The sequence below is a fragment of the Trifolium pratense genome, linkage group LG4 (assembly GCF_020283565.1).
Source record: "Trifolium pratense cultivar HEN17-A07 linkage group LG4, ARS_RC_1.1, whole genome shotgun sequence".
Classification (NCBI taxonomy): Eukaryota; Viridiplantae; Streptophyta; class Magnoliopsida; order Fabales; family Fabaceae; genus Trifolium; species Trifolium pratense.
Genome location: NC_060062.1, coordinates 37,820,030 through 37,828,045, shown reverse-complemented (window position 1 = coordinate 37,828,045; position 8,016 = coordinate 37,820,030). Strand labels below are relative to the sequence as shown.

The 8,016-nt window shown below is 31.2% G+C and overlaps 1 long non-coding RNA gene across 3 annotated transcripts; it reads left to right on the top strand.

Moving 5' to 3' along the window:
• The first annotated feature begins 2,446 nt into the window (after positions 1-2,446).
• LOC123924650 lies at positions 2,447-5,554 on the top strand. 3 transcript variants are annotated; one of them, XR_006814796.1, is made up of 3 exons: positions 2,447-2,781; positions 3,175-3,256; positions 3,374-5,554. It is a non-coding gene; the product is annotated as an uncharacterized LOC123924650 (long non-coding RNA). The 3 variants fall into 3 exon arrangements; XR_006814798.1 differs by lacking the exon at positions 2,447-2,781 and adding an exon at positions 2,788-3,064; XR_006814797.1 differs by lacking the exon at positions 2,447-2,781 and adding an exon at positions 2,788-3,095.
• Positions 5,555-8,016: the final 2,462 nt, after the last annotated feature.

Sequence of the window (8,016 nt, the reverse complement as noted above, 5' to 3'; positions counted from 1 at the left end):
TTCAATTTTTAATACAACATTAATTTAAAATATTCAATTGTGTACCATCTAATTAATACCACCTGCATTACTCTTAATTTAATATTTTCCACTTTGTATATATCGTCACTATCAGAAATCTGCTTATTTCCTGCGGAATTTGCATACACCAATATATGATATAAGGGTATTTTAATAAAAGTAATTATCTCTTTCATTTATAACATATTTTTTAATCGGTATGAATTGATCAACAAGACCGCTCATTTAATTTAGAACAGAGGGAGTATTATATTGTCGTTTCCTAATGATGAATGAAGCACTATATATATGCAGCTAGCCCATGCATCAATTTAAGATTTTGTTATTGTTAAATATTATCCAAATCGAGCATAATTTTATGATATAATGATTGATTATATATGATGATGATTGTAGAAGAATGTGTGTGATCAGCCTTGTTCATTAATAATGTTGATTTGATCACAGCCTATAACCTCTTTGCTTAATCATGAAACATCACCAAGGCTAGAAGATTAACTACAAAAAAATAATTACAATGGCCTAGAAAACATATATTATATATCACCTAGTCTTCTTATGTACTATAAGCAGCAATGTCATTGAAGTTGGTAACCCATGCTAACTTGTGTTGGTGAAATATATAATTTGCATATATGAAAATTCAAGTTGCTAAAGGAACTTGTTCAAAATTCAGTGTATTTAGACTATTCTAGGGGACCATAGAAAACACAGGAGGAAAAAACTTGATCCAGGCTTAGACAAGTTAAGAACAACCCATGTATTTTTTAGTACTAGAGTACCTATATATATGTTGACAATATATGTACATAGACATTCATCTTTAGATTGTTTTCTTTTTTACTGCTAATATATGTTGATGAATTATGTAACATGGCAACAATTTGGGAGTCGATTTTAAGTTAAATGACATAATTTAAAAATAGCTTAATTTCCTAGTTGAGTTAGGCCTCACTACTTATAAATCTGGTTTTTTTTTTTAAATAATTTACTGCCTAGAAATTCCACCCTTAGGTGAATTAGTGGGATGAACGGGATTCGAACTCCAACCCTCTGCATATATTTTAAGACACAATACTTTCTGTCGCCATTGAAATCATATTGAATTTTTTTCCTTTTTATAAAACATTAGCATGCACAGACATCACATGATAACTATGACATCCCAACTATGTTGGCACCCCATAATCATCACCTATCATTTGCAGCACCCTAATAAATTTATTAAAAAGAAAGAAAAAAGAGACAAACTTGGGGGGACTAGACCAAAACCCAAGGAAACAAAAATACAAGGAACCTGTCACTGCCTCATTAAAAACCTTTCCCAGAAAACCTCGAGGGATAAAACCAAGGATAAGGGAAAAAGAGTGCAATGGATTTAATGAAATCTAAACGACGGAAGATCCATTAAATTACTAATATAATCTCCTTGAACACTAGGTGGAACATTATCCCACCAATAAAAACCATCAACATTGATGCCTAAAGCAGCCATTTTATATGCACAACAGTTCCCTTCTCGATAAATGTGAGTCACTCTAAAATGCATGATTTTAGTCAACTCCAAGCAATTGAACCATCTATTACGGAGCTTCCAAGGGACAATGAGGGATGACTTAAAAGCTAAATTAACCAATTGTGAATCGGATTCAAGCCAAAGATAATTCCACCATTTTGAATGAGCGATCTCAATAACATTCATAACACCTATAAGCTCAGCATGGAGGGCGTAAGAATTTCCAATATTAATAGAAAAACCTCCAAGAAAAGTAGCAGTATAGTCTCTAAAAAGACCCCCACAAGAAGCAATATCGGGGTTACCCAGCGCTGAACCATCTGTGTTGCATTTAACTCAATTATAAAGCGGAGGATGCCACCATACTTCTTTGATGACAGGTGCATTGGGATGATGAACATTGACATTAAAAGCTTTCAAAATGTCGAATTCCTACATAAAAATGAAAGAAACTTTTTTAGATAAATTGCCGGATAAAGAAACATTGGAGATAATTGTGTTGACTGCAGATCTCCGATGGATAGATTTTTCCCTCAAACATGTGTTGATTCCTGCACCACCATATAATATTAAAAATATTAATAATTGCAGCAATAACAACAATTTTACATTGAGAGTTCCAATTTTTGTTACAAATATCAAAAATAGAACTAACGGTACTCGTGTCAATTTGCAAAGAAATAACATAGGCAAACCAATGCCAAATAGTCTTAGAAAAAGAACAATCACAAAAAATATACACTAGTGGAAAATACACATTTTAAATCAGGGATTTTAAATCAGGTACAGAAAAGCCGATTTAAACACAAAACGCGGTGGCAGTTTTGTAAATAAGGGACCAATTCTCAATTGATGTAGTCAATTTAAATCGGCCTAAACGATTTAAACTTTAGTTATTAATTTATAATATTTTTTTAATATAATAAAAGAAAAAAACTGTATTGAAATTTGAAACCCTAGCGTGCCTCTTTTCCTTCACACTCCCTCCTCACGATGCTCTACAGCGCCTCCCTCTTCATCTCCGCCACCATAAGCCTCCATCTTCTCCTCCTTGATTAGGCATCAAGACTCTATTTTCCCCTATAGCCTCTTACCATTCATGACCTTTTTCCCTTTTTGCAACAGCCCCGGCGTTCGTTTTTCACATCACAAGTGAGAACCAGTCACCACACACAATCTCTATATCGTCCCTCACCGTTATCTTCTTACAGCCTTCTCTTCCGTTGTGGCATCTCACTTTTCAGGTTCGCTATTTTATCCTCGAACCCTACGAAATTGTGTTATGCTATTTTCTTTTGTTTTTTCCTAAGATCTAAAGTCGATTTTCATCCTTGAAACCTATAATTGCTTCTGTTGTGTTCGGATCTATGGTTTATTTCCCCTTTCTTTCTTGTTAATTTGACAGTTGAAGTTCATTCAGAGAACCTCTAATTCATGTTAAACTGATGCTAATTTGAAAATATGTCTAATGCTTAGTTCAGATTTATTGTTGATTGCTCTCTAATCAAATGATTCAATCTTAAGATTGTATGTGTGAAGAAAAAATGAAACTTGAGAGGTGATTTTATCCAATTTTTGTTGATTCGGGTGGATACTTATTTGACAATTCTTATTGTTTTGTTTATGTTGTTTTGTAGCTACTGAACAAATAAAGGGGACAACAAATGAATGAGGTTTTAACCATTAACAATAGTTATATCCTTTAAGTTGTATGATAAGGTAATTTTCTGCTGAATTGGAACTGGATTTTTCGATAATTTACAGTGTTTTAAGGTTTGCTTAGACCTATTTTGGGTTTAGCTGATGTTGTAGTTCAAGTTTGTTGAACTGGTGCAGGTTTGTGTTTTGTTTTGGTTTGTGGGTTGCTGTTCTGTAGTAGAATTTTCTGGTTTTGGGGTACGGCAGCTGCAGATGAGTCGGATTACTAGCCTCGTATCAGGTGTTTCTCTCATTCCTCCCGATTCATTACTTCGGAGTGGTAGTATTTTAGCTCAAAGTACTGGTTTTTAACTTTTATTATAATTCTTTTGCTCACATATTTTGATTGAACTAGCATCAGAAAACTACTATTTTTTATTTGAGATATGGAATATTGGTTAAGAATGAATCTTTTATGTTCTAATGTTAAATGGTAATCAGTGCATAATTCTTGTTATTTTATACCTTAGGTTGGTTTCAATTCTTTGCTTTTGATCCATACCTTCAACCTCTTCTATGACATCTTTGTCATTGACACACAATCAGACACTACTCAGTTATAATGCTATTGTTTATTTACGATTTATGAAGAACTTGAAAGTACATGAGTATATAGGACAATTGTTTTAGTCCACTTTTTCTAAGGATTCTGCAAAACCTTTCATCTGTCAATGTCCATTAACTGCTATAAAATTGGCTGGCTAGTACTTCCAATTCCTCTATACCTCCATGGGCTATAGGGTAAGTAAGTTATGTTCTTTTTCTTGTGTTGATTTTAATGTTAGAGGTTTTAGTTAAGCATATGTGATAACTTGAATCACTTTAAATTAACGTTAAGAAGCTACATCTAGAGGGAAGATTAAATCAAATAGTAGATAAAGATCTAATTTGAAAGTGACTTAGTTGAATTGGAAGAAATGGTACACGTTGCATTCTTGTGTACACATTTTAGGTGACTTTGTTGATTATGTGGAATTGCATATCCCTGACTCTTAAGCATCAATTGTAAATATTATAGTATGTGACCAAACCTTCTAAATTAGTAATTGTCCTTTTTACCTCTTTTTTTCCCTACAATGTTGAACTGTGTGTTTGATTTTGATGAAGGGTGGTGGAAAGGTACAGTGGTCCTATGAAAACTTCCTAATTTTTCTTATCGTTTATCTTTTGTTTGGTTTGTGGTGTATTATAGGCATGCTTATGCAACAACTTTTCTTCTTTTGTTTAAATGAGAATAGGTTGCAGGTGACAGCATAAACTTACTGAGGATTCAATTGATGTACTTCATGGGATATTTGGTTGGTAGAGGAGTGGAGTTAAAGCCATTACTTTATTATTTATTATTTTCCTCTGCAGGAGTAACTGGACTGATTACCTTTGGTATTTAATTTAGATTTGAATCCCTTGAATAGAGTTGATGCATGTAGAAGTTTATTATCAAATTATACCAACTAATGCTGCTTTATCGATTTGATTAAAATTATGAAATTGAAACAGATCTATGTGAACAGAACTGCAATGTGAAATTAATGGATTAGTTTTTAATGTGTTCATAATTAAAACCTTTACTAGAAAAAACCAGCATAATTTGTATTGGTTAATACACCAATCTACTAAGGATGCTAATAGATTTAACCAACAAAATCAGTTTGGTTAATACACAATCTACTAAGCATAATTCACCAAAATCTGTTTGTTAGTTCACATGCTAATAGATTAATTTTGTGCATACCATTCACATGGTATTAGAATAAAAATCACATGCTTTCACTTGTTATTAGAACTATGTGCTTTTAATTTGTATTACTTGCAGTTTGGTAATAGAATAGAAATCATTTGGTTTCACTTGTTCTTTAAATTATGTGTTTTCACTTGGTATAGTCTGTACTTTGACACGTGCAATGTATGGGCTAGTTAATTGTGTTCTTTAATGATGATACAATATTCTAATATTATTTAATATTTATTTAGGTATTTGGAGATTCAACACCATTTCACGAGGACGAAGTTTCGAATGTTCAAGAAAGTTTAGCAAATTTGATTCTTGAATTTATATGAAGTAGCCTAAGATTGTTTAGATTTAATTTGGTTAGGCGTGTTTTGGTAGTAGTCTAAGATTGTGTAGCTTTGCTTAGGCTTGTTTGTGCTTTTGTTTGGAGCATAAGATTGTTTAGTTTTAGTAGGAGATATTTAGATCCGATGGTACTTTCGGAATAGTATTTCATGAATATTTTGTAACTTAATTTAAGTACAATTTGGTGGTATGATATTTGGTTTTATGATATTTTTTATTGAAGGTAGTGATGAAGTTTCGATTTATTTATAATTTGGTGGTGTGTATATATATATATATATATATATATATATATATATATATGTGTGTGTGTGTGTGTGTGTGCGGGCGCGCAATATTGTAGGAGAATCTGGGATTAAAAAAGAAAGAAATAGTATATGCTTTTAAATCGGTTGAACTGACTTAAAATAAGTTACTGAGTCGGTTAAACCGATTTAAATTTGATATTTTAAATCGGGTACACCCGATTTAAAAAGGTAACAGATTTTTTGAATTTTTTTAAATTGGTCTAACCGATTTAAATAAAACTAAATAAATCGTGCTACCCGATTTAAAAACTTTTTTTAAATCGGATTGACAACTGATTTAAAACAAAAAAACTTACTAAATCGATCGATTTTAAATCGGTTGTTGAACCGATTTAAAAAGCCTCCAGGAACCGATTTAAAAAGTGTTTTTTCCACTAGTGATAATGTATGCAGGTTTCATCATCCTTCCCACAAAGAAATCATATTGAATTAAAAACCAAATTTCTAAACTTCATTATCAATATTTTTTATTTGGCAAACTTTGTGTTGAAGGTACTAATTAGTTTATTATTATTATTATTATTATTATTATTATATATATATATATATATATTTCATTTTGACTCGTCAAAGAAAATGTTTTTTTTTTTGGTACATGTCAAAGAAAATGTTTTTATGTCACTATTTGTCTAATATTGTCTCCTTAATTTTATACATCAAGTGCGAGTGATTTAATATTATTATAAAATACTATAAAAGGTGACCGCATAATTTAATGTATTATGGATATACTTTTTTTTCATTTTCCGTAGACGAGCAGGTGACAAAGAGCACTACAACTCACACATTATCGCAAGGTCTTAAATTTGGGCACGAGTAAAAATATTTCGTCTAACAATTGAGCTAGGTCTTACTACTAACACCCACCAACCACCATCCAGACTTCATCTGTGATGTAACTTGATAATCCAGATTTTATATACCAGAGGTAAGTAAAGTCTTATCAAGAATTATTTTAAATAAAAATTAAACTTGAATTCTTTTAAACAATTTATCCTAGAGAAAATTCATTAATCACTTGATAGTTCTAAAATGTAGAAAGTTGAGATATATCAGTAATGAAGATATATTGGAGGGTCGTAATGGAACTTCAATGCATGTGTTAATTAAGGGAAAGGATCACCTCCCATGACAATTTCACAGGATGGAGTCCAATGGGCTAATCCACCCTTCATTCTTTGTCTTTTTAAATTTTAATATTAAATTTTTCAAATTGAATGGACAGGATCTCACTGGACCTATCTTTTCATGGGAGAAGGGAAAAGAAAAACTAGATTGTGCTTATTCCTTGTGATAATCCCTCAATCGGTTCATAACAACGAAGAAAAATATATATTAATGATTTCGAATATACGTGATTCTTGTCCTTTTCTTTGCTTGTGTTAAATATCACATGCCTCCATGTGAACAAGATTTTATTTTCCTCCTCACAAATAAAATGTGCAAACATTGATAGGAAAGAAGTTGGATTTTGTGTATGAATCAGTGAATTAAATATAAATAGTGTAAGTTATATAGTAAATATGATTCCAAGCAATTTTATATACCCAATCCTGAAGTGGTCAAATGTTTTTTTGTTTACAATAAGTAGTCAAATGTATTAAACAAATAACTTCATTCATATATAAAAAACATATATTGAACAAAAAATACAACTTGGATTAGTCAAAACAAAAACAACAAAAAAAAAGGCAACTTAGTCACATGCTACTTTGCAAATTGAATAGAAATAAAAATTAATTAAAGTAAAAAACCAACCTTTACAAAAATATAGAAAGAAAGAATTATATATAGGCAATTTTTTAAAAAAAAGTAAAATTTATTGGTCATCCGAGTTTACAAAAATTGTGTATTTTGTCAGATTCCTTGCATACGGTTACAAGGGGATGTTTCTATTTTATCACTATGATAATGAGCTAAAAATCATTTGAGATTTTATGCAGAAAAATTGGACAATAATTGTGCGGATGTTCTAAGAAAAATGGGGTTATTAATTTAGATTCTCTAATTGTGCTTTAGGAACTTCCTGCTATAATTTATCATCAGTTTCATTACTTGATACTCTTGTTTATGTTTTGTTTTGTAAAGAAGAATTCCTCTTTTTTATTTTATTTTACTTTATCTTTTTTCTTCTCTTTTTTTCAAGCAACAAAAAAAAAAACCCAGTTTGGTGGGTTTATTGTTTTTAAGTAAATGGACCCTAAGTCTCTTAAAATAGTTGAAAGACTAACGATCATAACTATAAAAAATCTTCATTGAAAGGTGCAACTTTCTTGGTGTTGAAGTCGTTAGAGTTTGTGTTGTGGTGAACCTCGGTCTTTATGGTAATCATGGAGTTGGGGTCTGTTTCTTGCCTCCTTTTATTGGTTTTATTCTCTTTCTCTCCTTTTTGTTGGTGC